The 23,218-nt window shown below is 47.2% G+C and overlaps 1 protein-coding gene across 1 annotated transcript in view; it reads left to right on the top strand.

Annotated features, from left to right (window-relative positions):
- EHD2 (EH domain containing 2) overlaps positions 1 to 23,218 on the top strand; it is a 176,022-nt gene that overhangs the window by 58,240 nt on the left and 94,564 nt on the right. The window lies entirely within an intron of this gene.

A 23,218-nucleotide genomic window follows, 5' to 3' on the forward strand; every position in this document is an offset into this window, starting at 1 on the left:
GCCAAGCCTCTGACACGCCCATTCATTTCAATGGGCCTCTCACCCGCCAAACACAAAATCGGGTGATTTCACCCGCCTTTGCATCGCAAATGGTTGAGAGCTATGGTTTTACTGCACTAGCCAAAGCAGCCATTGGGTGGCAGTGCCTGGTACCAGTGCATCAGTTGTTTGCGAAACTCTGCACAGTAAATGTCACCCTAATGATCTAGCCCATCCCCCGTCCTGAGTTTCGAAAATGGTCCCCTTATTTTGAAAATCCAGGCCAAATGTTGCCATGTTCTTTTCTTTTAAGAGTATACTACGACCCTCGGGAACCTGCCCTTGCTTTCCCCAGGCACTGGACATGCCCCAGAGGGCTGCTACATTTCCCATCCCAGACTTTTCGCAGCGCTAAGTTCACAAACTCAGATGAAAGTTTGAGTGATCCCAAGATGGAGGCCAACCTCAAAACGTTCAGTCTGGCATCTGCAAACACTGCCCGGGTTCTGATTTGAATTTCGGTTTACAAACCAAACAAACGTGTATTTTTGTGCCGAGTTATTGGAGTTTGTTTTAAAAACACGTGACCATTTTCCCTCAAAGCAAGTAAAGCCTTTAAATTGATCCAGATGCCAAACGATTGTCCCTTTTTTATGTCAATCTGAACTTTGGCTTTTGCGCTACTCTTTTTAATATGATATGATATATTTTATTTGTATGCTGCCCAAACACAAGTGTTTCAGAGCGCGACGAGGAATGGGAGGGGAACAAGGGAGGACAAAACAACGATCTTACTAGTCCCAGTGACATTGAGAACGTGCAAGTGCAGGGGAGTGGGAGGGGGGAAGTGCGAGAGTAGCAGGCCAGATATTTTGCTCCCAAAATCATCATGGGAAACTGAATGGGTTCTTTGCACTATTTCTTTGCATTTCCCGTGCAGATCTTGATGAAACTTTCCCAAAATGTTGCCAGTGGTATTTATATTTATTTTGGAATGTTTCGTTTGTCTTCAGGCACAAAAGGCATGTCTGCCAAAGCCAACTTTTCCTATATGAGTGCAATTTAACTAACTGTTGATAGTGCGGTAGATAAATACACCTACACGGCCCTCGTGGCTATATTAGTGGGTGCAGAACCAAGACGCCTGAGTTATATGCAATCCCGGTTTCTGCTTGATGAAAACTGTGTGACCCTGGGCAGATTACTTTCTTTGGAGCTTCACCCCCCACCTTAACTTCTCAGAAATTAGGAGCCTTTAGAAATAATCAACAGTATTAAGAGGCGTCTAGAAAAGTAACTGGGCTTCTACATAACTCAAGGTAACCAACAGGGGTGTTGCTAGGTCTGGAAAAGACCCGGGGCTACGCTAATGTCGGGACTGGGGGCTAGCTGGCCTTTTGGTTGTAGCTCCTGGGATTCTATCTGGGGCTACAACCAAAACACCAGGGGCTATAGCCCCCTTAGCCCCCCCCCCCCCCCCAGCAACGCCTCTGGTAACCAACATACCTGGAAAGGACAAGAAATGCAGCAGATCGCCTTTAAAAATGCAGGCCGTGTGCAAGAATGTGGCAAGTGCGCCGAGAGTGAGAGGTCAGTGTATGAGCTGAGAGTTAGGAATGCACAAACACTGAGCTGGCGGGGTCGGCGGGGAGGGGCTGGTGCTGGGTCTGCAATTTCTCGCTGGTTTAACACATTTTTCCAAGGAATGGCTGGCCCTGAAAGCGAGGCCCCGCCCGCACCATTCGTAGGTCTGGACCGAGCAGGGTGTGGGGTGCCCTGCACCCGCTCAGTGGCGCATTCCTAGGGATACCCTATACCCGCCACACCCTGGGAGACATGGTTCTGTCATGCTCAGGAATTCCAAGTGGAAAATCTAGGGAAGAAAAAAACTTCCAGTCGAAATGATCATGTCGACAATTTGAGAACGCACATTAAGAAGTCCCCGAAGGGGCCGGCTTCCCCAGCAGCCGCTTCAGCGACTGCCTAGTGGGGATTTAGTGACAGGCTTACGAATCTGGCAGGTGAGGCGCGGGCACAGTCATGCCACTCTAGGGGGATTGGAGTTGAGTCAGGAACGGCGTCAGGGTCTCCAACCATTTCTGTTGAACTGGGCCTCGGGGACCTAGGGGTCCACCCAGCACCTGCCCTATGTTGGCATATACATACTAATTTAATTCGGGGCATTAAATTAAACATGTACTGCACACAGGTTAATTGCTGCCTTTGCTGGCCCGTAAGGCCGTCACCTCCCTGTTGTAGTCTTATTTTTATTCAGGCATCCCTGACATTAGCACATCTTCTGTCAAAGAGCCATTATTAACTTTTCAGCAGACATTTAGGGCCTGTTTCATGGAATAATATGTGCTGTGAATAGGGACTTTGTGCGTCATTCTACGTGCGAATCCCCCCTTTGTGGATTCATGGAATCGACCTTGCAGGCCTTTTTGGGGCCTTGCTGTGACTCTGCACTGGTCCCGCAGGCTTCTGCGAGCAGTCGAGCTCCTTGCGTGCTACTCCACACAGAGTGTGGACTGGGCTGGGCCTGTGCAGAGATTTGATTAGGGGGCGGAGCATGCATAGTCCCCATTCTCCACGCAGAATGAGGAAGAACAAGGAATTACATGGGCGTGTCGAGGGATGGCCTGCCAGAGGAAATCCCTCACGTAGCACCATGCAAAACCAAGCGTATTCATGGATCTGGGCGCACAATATCCCATCAGGGAAATAAGCACGTAAAGCTCCCGATCACTCCGCCACGTGAAAGCAGGCGCAAGGCCCCAATCGCATAGCAATCACCGTACAAAGGTAAGTTCTGATTTGGAATTTAGGGGTGCGTGCACGCAGTTGGGGTGTCAATTGGAGACTTAGGGGTGCGTGTATGCAGAGTAGCGGGGTGCAGCCACGGTTTATGGGGTTCACACAGAGATTTACCGTGGATTGACTACAGTTACAAAAAATGGTACGCATGTTGATGGTGTGCTCTGTATTACGGGGACCCCACACAGTGTCGCCGGGGTGCTGCCTTGGTTGGGGGGTTTCCACTTGGTATTGCCAGAGTGCAATACTTCATGGATGGGGAGGGCACATAGGTTGGCATATGTGGCTGGATTTGCTTTAATGGGGCGTGTCATGGGCGTTCGTCTGCTGCTTGCGCATAGGAACAAACAAACAAACAAATAGGGTTACTATACGGTCTAAATACCATGAATACGCAGAGCACGCATGGAAAACTTTGTGCGTAGGGACGCGCAATGTAGGTCTAGCAGGGACTTTGTGGGATGAATGCACACTTTACCATGAATCAGGCCCTTAGTGTTTCAGCCCCTGGTTGGTTGCCCCACTGGCACCTCTGTTTTTCCCCGCTGCAATGGAAGGGGGAGGGTGGCAAACATGTTGAAATGGGCCCCCATAAGCCCTGACAGCTCTTTAGCCGGCCCTGCTGTTACAGCCCCACTTTAAAGAATTTTGGGGGAGAAAGAGTCCCTGCTTTGTGAAATCAAGGCCCTAACGTGTCACACATATCTGGGAGTGGGGCCTCGCAAGCGTCAGGCACAGCCTCATAATCTGAAGTAGTTACGGGACCCTTACAAGACTTGGGGCCAGATTAGGAAAGGAGCGGCCTAACAGATGGGGTCGAGCTGGCGCTCCTGGAATGAAGAGGAGCAGTCACAATTTAAGAAGGTGTGCTTAGAACAACTACTACGCTGTCAAAAAATGTACCAAAACAAAGATTTTGAAATATAAAATGGAAAACAAAAAAAAGGTCAATGCACGTTCCCTGCCCTCATTTCCCTTGTAGGAAATCCATAATTATTACGTATTTATCTTATGAAATCATTCTAATCACAAGACTTCAGTATAATATGTTGCATAATATTTTTATTTGGACTTTCGCGGTTATGTTCTCGCTGCCATCTTGTTTTCTGTAACATTGAGACATTTCCAGAAACATCATCCCCTTTGGCTTGCGGGACAGACAGAGCAGTAGGCTGTGGTGGAGCTAGTGCTGCTGAAGGGCCTGTAAGGCACTTGCAGAATGAGTCACCCAGCATATGGCAGAGTTTGTTTCTTCCTTGTGATCTCCCTTTCAGTTGCCTTTCGTGAACGGAGGATAGCACAGGGGCAACCTGCTGGTCTTGGAAACAAAACCACCCAAAGTAACAGAGGTTCGAATCCCTGATCCGTGCTAACAAACCGAACTTGGGTATTAAGTGCGTTATAAAAAACTATAGAATAAGTAAATCTTCAAAATGTATCTAGGTGCATAACTAAGGAACTCTTGAGCTCCTACTATAGAAATGTTTTCTTTTATTTAGAATTCTTGGTGTGCGCTACACTGTAGACATATTTTTCCCTTTGTTCCATTCTGACTAGCTTGGAATTTCTACTTCACGTTGAGGAGCAGCACCAAGCTGGACACACTTCAGCTCAGCTACCACAAAACCCAAACCAGCTATTCACAAAGCCGGAGCTACCGTAGGTAGTGCAGGCCGAACTCAAGACTGATGCTTACCAGATGTGTGGCAGGAACGGGATGGCGGGAATCAGGCAAACCCTATACGTCACTTACAAGGCAACAGGTAGAGAAACCAAGGTCTAAACAAACATAGATGTAAACATAGCAACATTTTATTAACGAATCCGCGTTAAACTATCGGACTTGCAAAACAGAGACAAGGTGACATTAGACCGTAGAGATTGGCCCAAGAGGGGAGAGGCCACAGTACCTTGCACTGAGCCTCTCCAGTTCCAGGGCAGCCTCTCAAGCGAGAGCACGTGCATATGTTCTAAAGCAAAATGATGAAATGAGGAGCACTGAAAAAAATGAAAGCAAAACATTCGGAGCACTGAAGACAGCAGGATAGTGAGCCCTGACAATCAATTAAGTTAGAAGCCCAGAGCATTATTTTTAGAACTTCTGCCCCTTAGACTCAGGCAGTGGCACTCAGAGCCTAATCTGCCCATGGCACGCCTCTGGCGGGTACAGGCCCAAACCTGCCAGGCCGTCCGGTACTTTCTCCTGGGGGTAGGATTTGGTGCTACTGGTGCACCCACACCGTGAGGTGGGGGTTGCATTTCTGTTCTGCAGTTTGAGGAGAGGTTAAGTCGCAGTTTGGACTCCACACTCTCTGAGAGTGATCGTCGCATGAGAATAACATGATCTGCTTGGGTTGGGGCCAGCAGCCCAGCAATCCTGTCAAGGGCCTGCCCAGCATAGCACGGGTAACTGAACTGAGACCACCCCTTTACAAGGAAGTGGAGACAGTAGCAGAGGCAGCTTTTGGTGCCGGGGGGGGGGCGGTAATAGGGCACTGGCGGGAGGCTGCGGGTGCCCTGGGCACCAGAGTGGAAACAGGGGGTGGGGGGCACACCCTCCTGCCCCACCCTGACTCCGTGACTGAGTGGAGAATGCTAAGGCAACGCCTTACCTGTGCCTGTGCCAGAGCCTCGAGTTAAGTGTGGAGCATTAACAGGTGACACGAAAACTATGAGGGTCAAATAAAGGCCTTTTGAAGAAAAGCCCCAAGAGTCTTGCACGGCTGGAGTGTGATGACACTTCACAGGTAGTTTGCCATTTGACACTTTTACCACAGCAGAAGGAAAAACACAATACTCATACAAGGTCAAAAGTGTGCCCTGTCACCCGAGGAGACACGCTCCAGAGCCTGGGTTTGGTGTCATGACCCATTAATACACTGGCAATTACGGCAGAATCCTGGGACCCCCGGGGTCTAAGCAGGGAGTACATTAAACAATCTGGACGGGACTAGAAACTGCACTAGAAGCTGCACCTTGAGAGAAAGCAAAGGCGCGTGCTGCCGGGTGCAGCCTGAGAGAACACGCACATGCAACCGCCTAAAGCACCGCGTGACTGTACAACAAGCAATGGGGTCCGGTCTCCCAGCATGAAATACACAATAAAAACAACCCTGCCTCACACGGTTGTGGGAAGCACAGGGGTAGAGAGTAGACGAGTTTCCGTTAGATGTTAGTGGCTGGAGGTGGAGGCCGAGGGCGCACGTGGGCAGCGCAGTGGAAGTTTGCCCTCCTTGCACTCGCTACAATCCTTCCTGTGAGTGTCTTGGGAACGGCAACTTTCTTGCCACAGGGTCGCTGGATTGCCTTGAAGCCGTATCAGTATCTCTTCCTCTCGACGGACACCGTGGCACCGCCGCTCCATCCCACTTCCGGATTCAGAGGCGTGGCTACTCTTCTCGCGCACAGCCTGCAGCACCGTCCACACTTCTTAAATCCAAGAAAACAGACCGCCAAATACACAAACGGGCGCAAAAACACATACAATAAAACACTAGTGTCTGGTCCAACAAAATCAGGCAGCTGAGAAAGAAGGATCTTTTGAAATTAATAATTACTTTATTTCCACTCTTGTTTTATTCGGATCTCTCCTGGGGGTCAATTTTTGAGACCACTCCTTCAGACTCTGGCGCTTCTGCATCTTGAGAGCCATGCAAGGTGGTATTGCCCGAACTGTGCTTGTCATTTGCCTTGTATTCTGTGGAAGTAGGCAGAATGCTGCCCCATGGTGGCATGAACACGCACTACAACGATATCATAGGCTAGAAGTACGTCTTCTAATGTCACAATGCAATGACTACTTGGTAGCCCTTCTGTACTAACGCCTTTTTGCTTTTCGCTGGAATTGGGCGAATGCCCTCCCAGAACTTTAGTCAAATCCATGCTCTGACTGATCAGTAAGTGTCACTTCTGCATCTGTGACAGCTCCTCCGGAATATTGAGTAAAGTATTCTATGATTGACCGCTGGGTGCCATTGTATTCTGGGATCTGGCTGGTTCCCAGAAACCACCTAGAAACGTGATGTGGAGGAAGGGGTGGGGCTTAGAAAACGTGTGCGTCTGCAAGATGCGGCTCAGCAAAGTAATGATGGCAGCCTGGGTGCGTTAATGGGAGAAGCCCGGCTGGGCCTGCCAGGCCAGGTGCGGTAGGGTGAAGATTGAGCAGGCAGGGGGCGGAGGGGTAGAAGGGGATTTCTGATGCCCGGACCACGTCTGTGAGGTGCGCCCCAGCTAGAAAGTCAGTGGTGCGGGTGCTCGGGATGTCAGCGATCAGCTCCCTCTCCTTACAGGAGGGCCGCACCGACAGCCCTGCTAGGCTGCACTGAGAGCCCTACCGGTGGCGGGGCTATCAGAGCGGCAATCCCGTGATGAGAGGGAGTGCTGCGCTGAGAGCCGCGCCGGCAATGTGTCTGTTAGTATTGCGCTCCCTTGATGAGAGGGAGTGCCACACTGAGAGCGCTGCTGGTTGCGATGACTGGGGGGCTCACACAGCTCCCCCCCGCCCCACAATGAAACATTTCTAGGCCTTTTATTGGATTTGGGAGCCATTCCGGCTCATATTAATCGTCATTCCACCGGGTTATAATTCCTCTTATAAATGTGAAACGGTGAATGTTAAAGCAAGTTGCCACTTCTTCAAAATAAATGCAGCAGACAGACCATCTTGTCACATCGCAAAACTACTGACATTAAACCAAGGATCATATGGCTTTTTTTCTAAAATTAAGTAAAAACAGTTGCATTTAAAGCAATATTCAAGCTGCCCTATTGGTCCCATTTATCTTTATGCTCAGGTGACGATTTGATCACAGGTGTCAAATCAATGCTTGATCAAATGTTCCTCATCCTTCTAGCCTTTCAAACTCTCAGTTCAATCATTTTCTTTAGTCAGTGACTTAGTGGGATCACCGTTTCTTTGGACTGGGGAATAAACTTTGGTCCAATAGCCCTCTACTTCAGGAAAAGTCTCTTGACCCTAGATGCATAAGAAGGAACTTGTTCTGCCTACATAAGACCTATTCGACTATCACAACCGTATGATGTATGTCTTGGAAGTGTCCCACCACCGACGCTCTCGGCCGCTGCATTCACGCGTACAAGATGCGGAGAAAAGAACAAAGGTCAGGATTGGAGCATGTAGCTAGGCCTCACCCATGACCTTGACACTAGGCAGCCAGACTGAGGTTATTCGCTAGACGCACACCCCCCCACCCAGGCCACAGACCCTAGTCTGCGGAAATCCTAGAACAGTGCAGCAATCAACACATGGAGAAATGGCCGTGAACACAAAATATCGTGGCAAAAAGGCCATATTTTCATCCCATATTGTTCAGGCGACATTTTTGCAGCGATTTTATCACTGCATAACGCAATTTCGTGTGTACTAATATGAATTCACTTAATAACAGAGGAAAAGTAATAAGCAAATTGATTAGTGGATGGTGGGTAATACGTGTATACATAGACCAGAGACAGGACAAGACAAGCAGTAATTCAAGAGGAGTATGGATGCCTACGGGGAGTATGGTCCTGTATGCAGCGATGGTAGCGTTGGGCATTTAAGCACTGAAGCTGAGGACACCCACCTTGAAGTTGGCATCAGTGAGGGTTGTCTGCCAAGTGGGGATATTTCTCTAGGCCACTGAGGTCTGAATCGCCTGGATGTGCATTAAACCTAATCCATCAGAAATAGAGATGATACTATGGTCTTCCGCGATGGAAGAGAAAGATCAGCCCTGGCGAAGTGCCATGACCCATCATGAGTCCTTAATGTCCTAGGTCCCCTCCTGGGGCTAATAACACCAATGATGTCTTCCAGAGCTAAGCCCTTGGGATTCACCTTAGGCACTAGCATGCAGTCTAAAATCCATGTTTCATAGAAGATCCAAAGCTGAAAAATATCAAAGAGATATTTTGCATCCCAATTCATTCCAGAAAATAAACAGTCCACCCTATGATGTTAGCCTATTTACCTGTTCATGTTTCAGCATGGAAAGGGCTGCCCGAATCATGCCCCTCGTCTATAAGGGCAACAACACGAGTCATAACGAGAGGGAGAACATGAGAGCATTTTAACCACATCTTGAGGTCGCTGCACCGGTTTCCTTTGAGGACTTGTATTATGTAATGTATTGTGAACTGGTCTTGTATAGCGCCATTCTTCCACGTTTGTTGCCCTCGCAGCGCATGGTGATCACAGCAGCTCTAGATCCACCGGGTACAATGCGGCTGAGGCACGAGATCCCGAAAGTCCGGAGGGAAAATACCCCACTCCCGAGTTCTATTCACGTTACGCCTCCTGAAGCTCGCCACCTGTATCACTCCACATACTTCCAACTTTATTTATGTTTCAGAAGGAACTAAAGACGTAGCTGTTTGTGAAATGTTTGTCTAAATAGTTAGGCTTCTTTCTATAGCTGTAGCACATAAAGATTACGGGGCTCATGTTCAATGGGGGCGTAACGTTAATGCAAATCGTAAAAGCCTTGCTTTACGCCTTCTATTTACACAACCCCCCATTTCCAATCATTTCTATGGTGGAGAGGAGGGGGGAACGCAACTTCCGGATCCACCGCCTCTTTCCTCTCTGCCATACAAATGGACATCCCTATGGGATCCGACAGCTTTACGCACCAGCATATAGCAGGCATACTCAGATTATGGCAGGCAACGTTTAAAATTACAAATAAACGCTAAGTGTGTTGGACAGTGTTTCTTTTTCACTATAAACACTGCTTACCAATGCACGGATGTTAAGCAGTGTTCACAAATGAAAATGAAGCGCTCTCTGACATTCAAGCATGTCAGAGAGTGTTTAATTGTGAGCGCTTGCCAATTAAAAGTAAACACTGCCTGGCACTTTTCACTGCAGAGTGCAAATTAGGGGTGAGCATAATTTTTGCCCACAAAGCAAATAGTGCAGAATCCACATTGGAATCTGCTTCCACCCGTTCTGTGAAATAGCATTACGGTTCCATTGCCACTGAAATTTCATCTGGTTTTGTGTGGTTTTATTCCAATGTTAGTTTCGTTTAGCGCAACAAAAAACTTTGCACAAGTCTTTGATTTTGATCCGTGCTAGTTTCGTGCAGCGACATGAGAAACTTTGTGCAGGGTTTCCGAATCATGTGCATTTTGCGCAGTGCCAGAAGAAACTTTGCGTGGTTTTTTGATTCGTGATAGGCTAACACAGCGACACAAGAAACTCAAAGTGGGTCTTTTTTCGATCTGTGCTAAATTCACGAGACAAGAAACTTTGCACAGGTCTTTTTTTGATCTTTTGTAGTATCATGAAGCGACACAAGAAGCTTCACAAATGGCTTATTTTAGATCGCGTTGTGGCATGGGAAGCTTTGCACTATTTTTTTGAACTGTGCTATTTTTGCATGCGTCACAAGAAACTTTGCACAGTTTTTTGTTTGATTCATGCTAGGTTCAGGCAGCGGCACGAGAAACTTCATGCCACTCTTTTTGATTTGTGCTAGGTTCGCTCAGTGCCACGAGAAACTTTACACCACTTTTTGTTCGATATGTGCTAGGTTCGCTCAGTGGCAGAGGACCTTTTGTGCCACTCTTTTTGTTCCATGCTAGGTTTGCACAGTGGCACGAGAAGCTTTGTGCCGTTTTTCTCAATCCATGCTAGATTCATTTAGCGGCATGAGAAACTTTGCACCGTTCTGTTCGATATGCAAGGGAGGCTGGCGGAACGGTAGACTGCAGCGAAACATATCAATTTCGATTCCCGGTCTGGTGGAACGGAATTTCACACAGCCCTAGTGTAAATGTGAAGTGCAAAATGTGATGTACATGCTTGTACACCAACCTTTGCCCTTTACATTTGCACCCTACAGTGCAAATGACCAAAATTTGGTGGCAGGGACCTGCTTACATTAAAGTGTAAATGGGACCCCACCTCCAAATTACTAATTTCTTCAAAATGAGCTCCTCACTGTGTAACTTTGTTTTACCACACTAGGAAATGTAGGACATTTTTTAAACTGTAGCGCGTGTGGTTTTGTTGGTTCGCTTTTTTTCAGTGCAACAGTCTAAGTTTGTTCAATTGCATTGTTTGCATTGCGTATACCAGTTGTATCTTTTTTGTTTAATGAATTTAGATTGAGCTGGGCATCTTCTTTAATTTGTGTACATTGCTCTGCTGCTTATTTTGAGCTACGCATGTGCGTAGAAAAACACGATAGCTACACAAGTGAGTAGAGTAACACACATGCTTTTCTCTGCTTTACGGTGGAGTGAGGATACATTAGGGGTAATTTAGGATGTGGCGATGCAGTAAAAATGTGACGGTAAAGGAATGACCAACACTTTTGCTGCACCGTGATACTACAATGTCGGAGGTGAGTGTACAGGTGAAGTACAGGAAATCTCTCCAGCTCATGGATGGAGGGATTTCCTGCACTTTACCGCCAAAAACTAGAGGAATTACTGCAGACCGCATTACAGCAAAGGGTGATTGCGCAATAATCCCGATAGAATTCTATGGGATTCCATGAAGGGTAACTAAGACTGCCTTACCACCACCCATAATCTGGCGGTTTAGTGCCAAACTGAGTGGCAGCGCCCGTGATGAGGCCCGTGATGAGGCCCGTCGAATGGAGTGACTACTCTGGGAATCCATATCTCATGAGTTAACTGGATATGATACGATAGGACAATGCTTACTAAAACTGGTATTTGACGCGTCTCAGCACGCACGCACAATTTTTAATTTGGGCTGTTAGGTGGCGCTTTAATGCCACCTATAAGTCAAAACGATTGTATTAGAGTACAGGTGGGGAGAAATGGAATAAGAGGAGGGGCACAAAGCTTGTAGGTGTTTTTTTGGTTATTTTCCCAAACAATGACTGCCCATGGCCATGCTAATCCCAATGGTCATTCCTACCCAGTTCCTGCCCTCTTACCCCCGCCCAAAGCACCTCCTCATGGGGACTGTTTGAGCTTGCTTTAACCAAGCCTTACCATCAAACTTTGCACTTGAAATGCCTGCCAGTGTTTCTTCAAAGCAGTCTTCTGAGACTCAATGACTTAATTGGAGTTGTAAACGAGCTACTCGTATAATAAAAATGTCTTAACCATGTCTGCCTTCAGCCACTCGATTTATAAGCACTATGCATGCCCTTTACTGAAGTCCTGTTAAAAACGAGCATTGGCAAAGCCAGCACTTTTGGCTTGTGTGTAAGTATTAGACATTTGCCAGGCAATGTTATTAGATGCCCTGGTACTAGCACAATTTTTCAGCTGTCACCATTGATGGCAAGTTAATGCTACTACAGAAGTGCCTGGCAAGTGCCTTTCCCATGTCTACACAAAAGCCCAAACTGTTGGCATTGCCAATGCTTGTTTTTTCTTACTCTCCACTACAGCATGATGCAATTGTTGATGACAATTTCACAAATGGGTTGGAGTGGCCCAGGAAGAGATATGAAATCGCAAAAGTGGAAGGGAGTGGGTGGGGGGGGGGCACTTAATGCGTCACAAGTACGGGCGCAATCCACTTCCACCAACCAGTTTTGCATGAACCCAGACTATATTCACATCTTTCATTGCTGGCTGGTGCCTTATCCCCCTCTAGCCATGTTTTGGCCTGCCCTGTAACCCTCTGCCCCTGCCCGCTGGAATGGTACAATAAGATGATATCCACATCCAGAAAGATTCATGGAACTGTGAGAGGTGTATTTATGCCTGGAAATCCCAGGCAAAGTCATTTTTGCAGTACAAAATGAACTTTGCACGGACTTTGCCCTGGAAACATACACGTTGCACAGTTCCATGAATGAGGGTTTGTGTCAGCAGTGCAAAGTCACTTCTCAGCAGTGCAAAGTCACTTTGAACCGGGCAAATATTCCATGAATCGGGCCCTTGGTCTGTAGGCCAATACTGCCCAGTCCGACCCTCAGAATGCAGCATTACTGCTTCACTAGAACACCTTCCCCTCTCCCTCGTGCACTGTATACTCTTTCTGTGGCAGCTTCTAGAAAATACATACTAGCACCCAGAGTGAAACTCTAGAATGCACCCCATACTGCCAGCTCTGCACAGCACCTGCACCTCAAAATAATAAAACGAAAACGATTGCAATATTATAAGAAGCTGGTGTTAGCAACTTGTAATTAAAGCACTTACAAATAGCATGAAGACATAGCAAATTAGACACTGTGGCAAAGAATTCACTTTCATTATCTTATGTAAATTTAGTATCTGTAGATTGTTTAACTCTCCGAGATACTGCTGCTCCAAACGTGTTTATTGCTGCTGTGTTCTCGATTGTTTCGATCATTTTGCTTTGAATTGAAAGTCTACTAAAACTCCTTTCGACTAACAGCAACTGTAACCAAGATCTTCAGGGCGTCCTACACATTTAGAGACAAAACGTTTCTTTGCAGGATAAATACGTTCCAACAAAGTAAAAGTTTTCACTGTTCACAAGCCAAATTATTTGCTTATTTTATGCTTCATTCAAGTAAATTATGAGTGGGGATATGTTTTGATAGCGTACACTGAATTGAATCACTTATATGACTTCCTAATGTTGTCACATAAGACACAGCGAGTGATTGCCCGGGATCACACGCTTAGGTTAGGTGATGAAGTTGGGATTTAATTCCAGTCTGCATTTTTGGCACTTGACAACATAACTAAACAGCTCGTGTTGGTATTAATAAATATGTGTACATACTTTGCTTACCAGGGGCTAAAACAATATTTTGCTTTTTAGAGATAACCTTAAAATTGCATGAATCACATACTAAACCAACCTGACACAATTAAAATCACTACACAAACATGCTGTACAAAAGGGGTATGGTTGTGGCTGTGTTTTCTCCAACTACAAATAGAAGGCATCAGGCAAGCATAGCAACTGGCCTTGGATGCATGATAAAGTCAGGGCTTGCAGCTGGAACAGGTAGACACACCCCAGTGATCTCCGGAGAGAGGCACTACAACCATAGTGCTTCTTAATTAGCCTGCTTTAGTTTCGACCTTTCCCTCATGCCTTTGTCTGTGAAGGGGGCATTGTGATGCTGGAAATGTATTGGAGGTATAGGCCTCGATGTCCTTGTCCTGTACTCCCTTATCATGTGTACTGTGTTATTTGCTGCACAGAAGTCCATGCGGGACTCCTGGCAGTGCAGCTCTTCCTCTTTTTGGTTGTGGTGAACAGAGACCCTTGGGATACCCTTATGGCACCCATGGGTGGGGGTACAACCCTCTACCCCTAGTGTATGTTTTTGGGCACCTGTGTGTGGCCCACAGAGCAGGGTATGGGCTGGTGGCAGCTCCATGCTGAATTTGACTGGTGCTCTGAGTATCCTCCATTTTGGGATACCCAGACCCTGCCATAGGAATCAGTGGATTCCTGATAGGAAACAAGATTGCTCCTGTGGCCTCTTGGTTTCTACAACCTGTTACCTTGTTTTCCCAAAGTCCTGGGAAGCCCTGACTCTGTCCCTTCCCCTGACTGGCTGTGGAGTGGAAGAACCATATATGGTATTGTGGGGCCAGACTGGCTGGAGCCTTCCCAGTGACTGTATTTTGTTGGTACACCCTTGGGGTCAGACCTGGGTGAATGGAGTGTGTGACCAATATGCATTCCATGTTATGGGTGTCTGGTATCTGTGTGTGTGACACAAAGAATGAGACTGCCCGAAACCGTCATGAATACAGTCTGGTGTGCTGAAAGACTGGGTGCTTGCCCCGAATCACATTCCTTGTTATGGGTGTCTGGATGGAAGAGAAAGGCTTGAATACACTGTGAGCCTGATTGGCTGCCTGCCTGCATGAACGCCCTTCTGAATGATTGGCTGCCTGAGCTTGGCTCAGCAGTGTGAATGAAAGACAGAACATAATATCTTGGGACCTCTCACTTACCAGAATTGTTCAGAAGTGGAAGTCGAAACTTGATGCTTATCCTTGAAGCCCATCTGGAAGAAGAAGAATTGCTGCTTTCCTTCGACGCAATCTGAAATCTGTCAAGTCTTCAAGGACTGATCCAAGAGAGGACCTGGCTAACAGACCTCTCCCCGAGTTACGAAGGAGCATCGTTCAAAACCTAATCTTCACCCTGGCGCCCTGGAAGTCAGTCCCGAAAGATTGTTGCCCGGAGACGGGGTCCGCCAAGGAATCTCGAAGGGAAGCACTCGAACATTGAGGCCATCGAAGTCCATCGTCGTTGACCAGGGTTCAGAGATTTGCTGTAACCACTGGAAATCCATCGAGTCGTGTTGCCCAGAAGCGGGGACAGCTTGATGCCGTGATACTCAACAACCGGAGCTGCAACACTCCACCTTTTGCCTAAGACATTTGAAACGAAGGGCTCCCTTGCCATCACCATTGGCCGCTTTGTCCTGCCGGAGAAAGTCGAGGTCGCTGACGAACCGAGGAGAATCCACCAGTGGGTTTCCCACCACTTGAAGTCCACAAAGACATAGATCAACGAAGATCAGAAAGCCAGCCGTAGTTGCATCCCGACCGTCGACGCCAACGCCGACACCCGACGCCTGCTGCCAGGCCTACGTTCTTCATCGATCTGCTTTGCGGCAACAAACTCTTTTCATCGAGGTGCACAGCACGCCTCATCTTCACAGGACGTACATGACCGATCTTCGACGAGACCACGAAGGTCGAAGCTGCTCTCTTGACGACAGTGTTCACATTTTCTATAAGGAATCTCGACGCCATTTGGCTCCTGCTTTAAAGGGAGTTCATCCATGAGGGATCCGTCGGCGAACTGTTGAAGAAACTCTGCTAAACCCAGGTACATTGGGGTAGTAGAACCTTTTTAGCAGGAAACAAGACTATTTTAAACATATATGGACTGGGCTTGTTGATACACTTTATTTACAGGTTGCTCAGGTGGGGAGATCCTCACCCAGAACTGGTTTATGGTAGTGGAACAAAGTGTTCTGCCATTGTTTAACCTAACTTCACTTCCTTCCTATGTCTTATGTTGATATACATTACTGTTTAATTTGTATGCAATTAGAACTGTCAGCAGTCGGTTTATTTTAAAGGAGTCAATAGAGAACTGTGGTACCACATAGACATTGTACATATTTATATGAGATTTGCCAAAGTATAAAGTGTGTTATTGATTGTGCATACATATTGAACCTTATTTAAATTAAAAATCTGTGTTATCACATAAGATAGTGTCTGGACATTCCTTTGTGGGGGCTTGGGGACTACACTGTACTTAAGAACTAGCCTGCATCACGTCCTGAGAGCTTAAGCCTTGATTGCTCATCCAAAGCTACCATATAGAGAATCTTGGCTGGGGTGCTCTGTGCTTCTACTCTGCCATATCCAGTCTTTACAGGCATCACTCCAGCCAGCAAGTGGAAGGCGTATGTGGTGACACACTGGCACGGTGGCTGCATGCAGCACAGGACACTGCACTAGAACACGGGATGCCCACACCCAGTGATACATCACCAGCATAAGAACGCTTTTGCCCAAGTAGAGCTTTCTTGTGTTTCTTGAAGCTGGTGGTGGCACATTGTCTAAAGTGGTACCCATGCTCGCCCTCTTTTTTTTAAAGCCCACCTTGCCTTGCATGCAACATTCATTTTACCTCCCTTGCCCTTTATGTCCAAAACCAACAATCCAGTAAAGTTCTTTACACCACACATATGTTTGAAAATACAGACTGTCCTCCCTTCTTCCTCAAGATTCCTTCTTTCTCATGAAAGGTTTGGTCATGGAAATAAGTGCCCATGTTGCAGTTCCATGATGCCTTTCACTGGAAACGAACCTTTGCGTCGTGCCTCCCTGGTCTATTCTCTCGCCGTCTCTGCATCACAAACTCTCGGCTCAAGCTAATCCAGGGGAATGAAGATGGCGCAAAAGGGCCTTTTCTATCAGTCTATACAAATATTCTAAAGCCCACATAACTTTGTAATGCAGACAAACAACCAAACACAGTTTCCCCTTTCCTAATATTATTTCAGTCTCGGAAAACATGCGGATACAGAGCTCTTAAATCCTGCACTGTAAATCCTCTCTTCTTCAGGGCATGGCGTTTATCATGTTTTTATATTTGTAGTTTTCCACATTATAAAGTCTTGCCTATAAGTACCAGCGTGCAATAGGGTGTGAGGCTGAAAGCCTCTACCACAGGTGTCGTTTTAGTCATTCTTTGACAACGGCATGCATCATATTATGCAGAACGTGAATAAAATATGCTGTTTCACAAACATAGTCAACGCGTTGTTTCCATGGAAACCAAGTCTACGCAACACAGACTAGTCTTCATAGTGCAGTTTAAAATCAAGGTGTACATTGTACAGCCAATTCCTTCAGCGTAGGTGCAGTTTCAAGGGGTTTGAAATGCTTACGTCATATCAACTGGGACACGGGCTATTCACACGCTCAGTTTCACACTTGGCATTTAAACATGCCAAATGTGCTCCTTAAAAGAAGCAAGGCCTGGGAGAAACGTCATCTGCAGGGCGCGAAGCCCTCCTGCTGCAACACTGGCTTAACGTGTCAGAGTCCCTGACCAGCACCTTCCTAGCATGGACTAAAACCAACCCTTTTGGAGTGAGTCAGACCTCTGTGCTTTACCCCATACAAAAAAAAACCCTTTTCTGTTTGTTTAAGGACGTGCAGTGCTGGAAATGGCCTCCCCTCTTCTCCCTTCGGTACCACAAAGAGAATTATGCATACAGGGCAGGTAGCGTTTACTCAATTTGCACTGCAGAGTCCAAAAGAGAGATGTAAAGGGGTTACTCCTCTTTACACTCCTGAATGGCCCAGAGCGGACCTGGGCCATTTCACATGGTTGATTTGGCAATTTGGTAGCATATATTGCAAAATACCAACCCTGAAGAGCAGGGGTTGCGGGGGTATCCCCCGCTCCCCATGTTTGATATTTTGCAATTCTGGAGGTGCGTGGGTATCCCCCGCTTACTTAAAATTGGAGGCGGGGACAAAAAACAATTTGCGATTAAATTGGGCCCCGAGCAGATAAATTGCGGTCAGTTTGCCGCGATCGAAAAAAATTCTGTCAAAACACACCCAAACCGTGAGCACGTAAGTGCAAACGTGAGCCGTCTTCTCTGGGCTATTTACGTTGCAGAGCAGAACGAGCTCCGCTGAGGTACCAGCAGACGAGATCCTGGAAAGCCAAAAGCGGGCCCCTCAGCGCCTGGGCTTGGGAGAATGTGGCGCAGGTCCAAAAAAGGACGGTTGGTTCCGCTGTCGGTTATATTTTCCAGAACTGGAAATACATGAAATCTGCTGCATGGGTTCCCCCTTGCCCCCACCTCGACCCCCATCATTCACTATTGAACTGAACACAAGGCAAGAATTCGGGCGTGTTCGGGGCCCCCACGGCGGTAGTCCCCACAGGGAGGAAGAGGCAGAGGAAAATCCGCAGCCCAGTTTTATATTTGAGCTGGAACTTTCTGTCCCTCGGCGTTTGTGTGATGTGTATTTTCCACCAGCCTCAGCCCCAGAGTGTGGAGAGATCAAGTCTGCACGGCACTGATAAGCCCTGATTAATTGTACTCTTTTTGCACCAAACTAATGGTCCATTTTTTCATTAGTTTTTTTTTTTTAAAGACTATGTTCTACAGAACAATGATGCCCGACTCTCTCGGGCTTTCCTCAAACAGCCCGACTTCCTTTTTTGGTGCTTTTGAGCAGCTGAAGGCTGTGGGCTGCCAAGAGTGAGGGAGTGGAGCACAGGCGGGAGGGGCTGGGGCGGAGGTGCGCGAGCCAGGGATGTTGGGGGAGAGGTGGAGCGGCGTTTAAAAGGGCAGTGGTCAAAGTTTACAAAAAGAAGTGTGTTCCATGATGTCCCGCCCCCACTCCCCACAAACAGCTTCACCACGCCCCCTCCCACGCGCAATACAACCCCATACGTGGGTCCTGCCTTTCCTCCAAACCACCCCACCACTGTGTAAAGGCTGAAAGAAACACAGGGATAGAAAATGCATTTTAAACACCCCCATTACTCTATTCATTGTCCCCCACGGCATGCAGCTTTACGCACCACCCCCCCCTTTCTTATCACCCACCCTTTGAAACTCTTTTGGGACATGCTAAATATTAAAGCCACCCCATACACCTACCCATTAACTGCACGTGCAGCTGTTCCAGCAGTATTTACACGTTAAGTTGCTTAAATGCAAAAGAAACATTCCGATTAATGCGGGGCGCTGCGTTATGATGGGGCCTGGAAATGGGCTTTGTCCCCAGCAGGCCACTGATTCTTTTGGGTGCAAAATCCAGCAGTTCTAGGATAGTTCAAGTGATGTGATATTGGAGCTGATCCAGCAGGTTCCAGGTTCGAATCTCCAGTAAGGCCTGACGCAGTGCAAGTTTCAATATCTTCCTGCACTTTTATTTTTAAACAAAACCATGCCTGGACGGGTTCTTTCAAAATAAAAGTGTAGGAACTTTGAAAACGTAATTTAAAAAAAAAAGTGGAGGAGCACCGCTTCCAACTGCTCCCGCCCACTTTGACCACCTTTAAAGGGGCTTGGAGGGCTGCAGGATTTGGACCTTCCTTGGCATCATTAAATGCATTAATGGTGCCGCTGCATGTTCAATCTGGGGCACATCCTGCTTCGGCGCTACTGTCTCCGTCCAAGCTCTTACTCCATACACAGCTCTGTAGCCGGGCCTCAGTGCGGGCCTCAAGTACTGAGAAACACGCCGGGCACCTCCAACTTGGCTTGAACAGCCCCACCATTTTGGCATTACGTGGGATTCGGGCGTGGGGGCTTGCACCCGGGTCTTCCACTGAACAGGCTAATCCTGACGCGCAGCATCCTTCCCTAGCTCAGCATAGCCCTGGCAATGCAGCACCAATCGGCCTAACAGGAGCCCCTCCTATTCTGCCAAGGCCTTTCAACGTTAACTCATATCAACCACATGCAGTTCCAGAATTGGGAGTCAACACACAGCAGCCCTAGAAAAGCCCACCAGTCCTGACCCTCAGCACTGCCTGCTATTCCAGTAATTGGGGCGCACTGTAAACTTTAATTGAGACCCCCAGAATCCTCTGCTCTCTAGTGCTGGGACCCAACACACAAACCTCTGAAAATGTTCTCCATTGTGATGTTAAGTGGATTTTTTACCACGCACCGCTGCCAATGTCATGCTTGCCAGGCGCTCACGTGACTCTGTGAGGAAAAGTGGGTAGGGTTGGTTAGTGGTGATGGAGAGAGGGATAGGATAGATGTCGTGCTCATCTGTGGGTGCGTGTGGAACCAGGGGGCACTGGCGTCTGTGCGTGGGAGCTTTCTGGATGTGCTTTGTTTTCTGCACTGGGGCTCGTGGTTGTGTCCGGAAGGGTGGCATCCAGTGTTTGAGCTGGTCGTTGTCTGAGGTGATTTGGTTTGTAGCTTGGTTAGAGGGGGATGCATGCTTTGGTGGGTTGATAAGTAGAAGCACTCCCAGGTGCTCCAGCACTTATGCAAATCAGCCTGAACAGAAGAGCGACCTGGTATTCCAGCACCTGGCCCACACACAACCTTCTGATGGTGTGGCTGAATCCTGCTGTGCAGCAGGGCAGGGCAGCCTTCTGCTCCACTTCCTGTACCCACTGAGAGTCCTGCCAGCGATCCGCCATTTTCCCTCCTCGCCTTCATGTGGTTCTAGCCGTGCAACAGCTTTGCAAAGGTGCAGCCCTCTTATGGTTCAGTAGACCGCACTGCAAATGACTCTCAGTCTGTGCTTCACCCCTGATGTCCTCACAATGGGCTCTGCAAGATACAGCTCTGCTAATGCACCTCATTCGGGACCTTGTGCACCCTCTCCTAGCGAAGCCCTTAGACGTCCTTTAAAGTCCTAGCAATAGTCCTCATTCCTGATTGGTTGCGTCCAGTTCCCAGTGCTGGCAGTATTTATCTGTCACTTGTCATTTATTTGTGAAAGGGAAGACAGTGCTTCAAGCAAAACCTCTGTACTGACCATATAGCAGAGAGTGGAGGAATCCTGTTACCAGGTGTCTTACAACAGCCGGATACTGGGATCTGAGGGTAACATAAACCATATGTCGAGGAGCAAGTGGGAACATGCGCAAAAGGGGCACATTAACCTTACAGCTAGAATTAGCAATTAGCAAAGAGCAAAGACCAAAATGATACTTATTTATTTACGTGTATTTAGTTCAAATGAACTTTACACGATCTTATAATACATAAAAGAAAAAAGGGAGAAAAAAAGAAACTTAACGATGAATACATTACGTTACATATAAGATATAGCATATCTCAATAAATAATTATTGTTTTAAAACGATCAAAACAATTACAGCAGTACAATTATGACATACGAGATCAACAGTACCAACACATCCATAAAAACAAAACAAATAAAATACTTTGCAGAACATTTGTACAAAAAAACCCTTTTTTCATCCGTTGTACTTATGCCAGCAGTTGTCCGTGTTTTTTCGGAAAATAATTTTCCTTAATATATATCCACCCTTGATATAGTGCAATATGTGTAGGCACCGGATATGTGTTAAGACAATAGCACCACAATTCCAAGTTTTAGATAGCAGCATAATAATGAGCCAAGTGACCCAAGTTTGTCATATTCAATGGACCCAACTTAGGGCACTCTGTGAAAATGTGTTTCACCGTTTCTTTTTTTTATCAGGGAGCTTGCAAATTCTCCAGAATCCAGCCTCTTCGGCTAATTTCCATCTAGCACCGTACGTAGCTTGCACAGGTAATTTATCGGTGCACATCAAAAGACATAGCCTATGCATTTCTGGATCAGGACACTGCATAATGTAAGGTTGGGGTCTCACATGACGATGCACCACCAAGGACACCGAGGTGTAACCATGGAGTTTGGCCAGGTGGTCGTAATTTGAAGCCCAATCCGTGAATACATACAGAAACATACCGTGGTGTCAGGACATATATAGTAAGGGTGTGACACGACCATCAAGCTATATAGAGTATGTATGAGCTTGCAAAGAAAATAAAAAGTGTGCACCGGTGGGCACACATTTACACTCGGGCTAGGAGGCAGTGGTGGGGGAGGTGTTATTCCACAGTGGAAGGTAAACGCACGTCTAAGGGGTAGCAGGCCCTTTTCCAATCTTTAAGCTTTACATATCAGTTTTTCGCTTTTTATTTTGGGAGGGAATAATTCTAGTGGTGGTATGTTATGTTGCAAAGCATTATACTGTGCCCATCACCACCATACTGGTTTTACGGCTCTGAAGCTTGCCCAGAGAGTGGTGATCCCACCTGGGGTGAACTAGACCATGGTCTGTGGTGGAAAGGAAATGGGGGAAAAGGTGAAGGATAAGAGAAACCGGGATAGGATATAAAAGACAAGCACATGGAAAGGTACACATGAGTTGAGGGGAAGGGTCTATGCTTGTGGTGTTAGTGGTGCATGTGTAATCATTGGTATCGAACCAAAGGAATGGTGGTTGGAATGAAAGGGAGTGAAACCCACGCATGAGTTGAGACATCTTTTTCGTAAGAGCTGTTTCAAGTACAGTGTTATTGTCGCACACCAATTAGCGCATGGTTGTGTGATGGCCTCGAGTGTGCTCAAGCGTGTCCTGGAAGTGTGGAGGCTTTTCCCCCAAAAAAATGTAAGTGTCCTTGCTGGTAAGCAAGCAGGATAATTTGGGGGTTCCAAACTGCCTTGCAGAAGAACCAGAACCAAGAGTTGGCCACATAAAGGTTGGGGTGGAAAAAAATGCCAGAGAGAGAGAGAGCCAGAAGGTGGAAGCTTAATCCTGAAAGAGCCCAAACTGCTTGGCAACTCGATAAGCGATAAGATTGACTGGTGGAGGTGATGTGAGATTGTATGGCACTTTACTTTGAAGAAGACTATCAAACTATGGTAACACATGGCTAGCTATAGTGAGAACATGTACCCTCTGCTCCCTGTCCAGGATGTACTCAATAGACTGTGGAGAACGGTGACTGTGGATGTGTGACAAAGATGCCAGGGTAAGGATAAATGGGGCCAGAGATAGCTGTTCTTCTGTATATAGTGATAGTCTGGCACCCTACTCTGAGAAACGCTCAAAGATACAAGCACATCTTTGGCTCTTCTGGCTTTTAAGCCTCCCACAATGCCAGTGTGTCATTGTGACCCTAAGCCATGGAAAAAGGCACAGGGGAGCAAATGAGCTTCTGTGTGCCCCCGTGGCATATGGGCAGCCACAAAGGGCCAGGTTCTGTAGACATGGAAACTGGGAGTAACTATGGGCACTTTAAAATGGCGGTGAATTTTGAACTGTGGCTCCTCTGTAAGCAACGTCCTGAACAGGGCTTGCTGGAAGTTCTTGAGGCCCCCTAGGACCTCCATGGATATGGTTACTGTGCCGTAGCAGGCAGGATTCCTCTTGAGCTGGGGCTCCGCTCTTCTCGGAGCATTTTGGTGAAATGCTGGTGTGGAGCATCTTGATCTTCCCTCA

Source organism: Ambystoma mexicanum, chromosome 2p (genome assembly GCF_040938575.1).
Source record: "Ambystoma mexicanum isolate Mex_15411 chromosome 2p, UKY_AmexF1_1, whole genome shotgun sequence".
Classification (NCBI taxonomy): Eukaryota; Metazoa; Chordata; class Amphibia; order Caudata; family Ambystomatidae; genus Ambystoma; species Ambystoma mexicanum.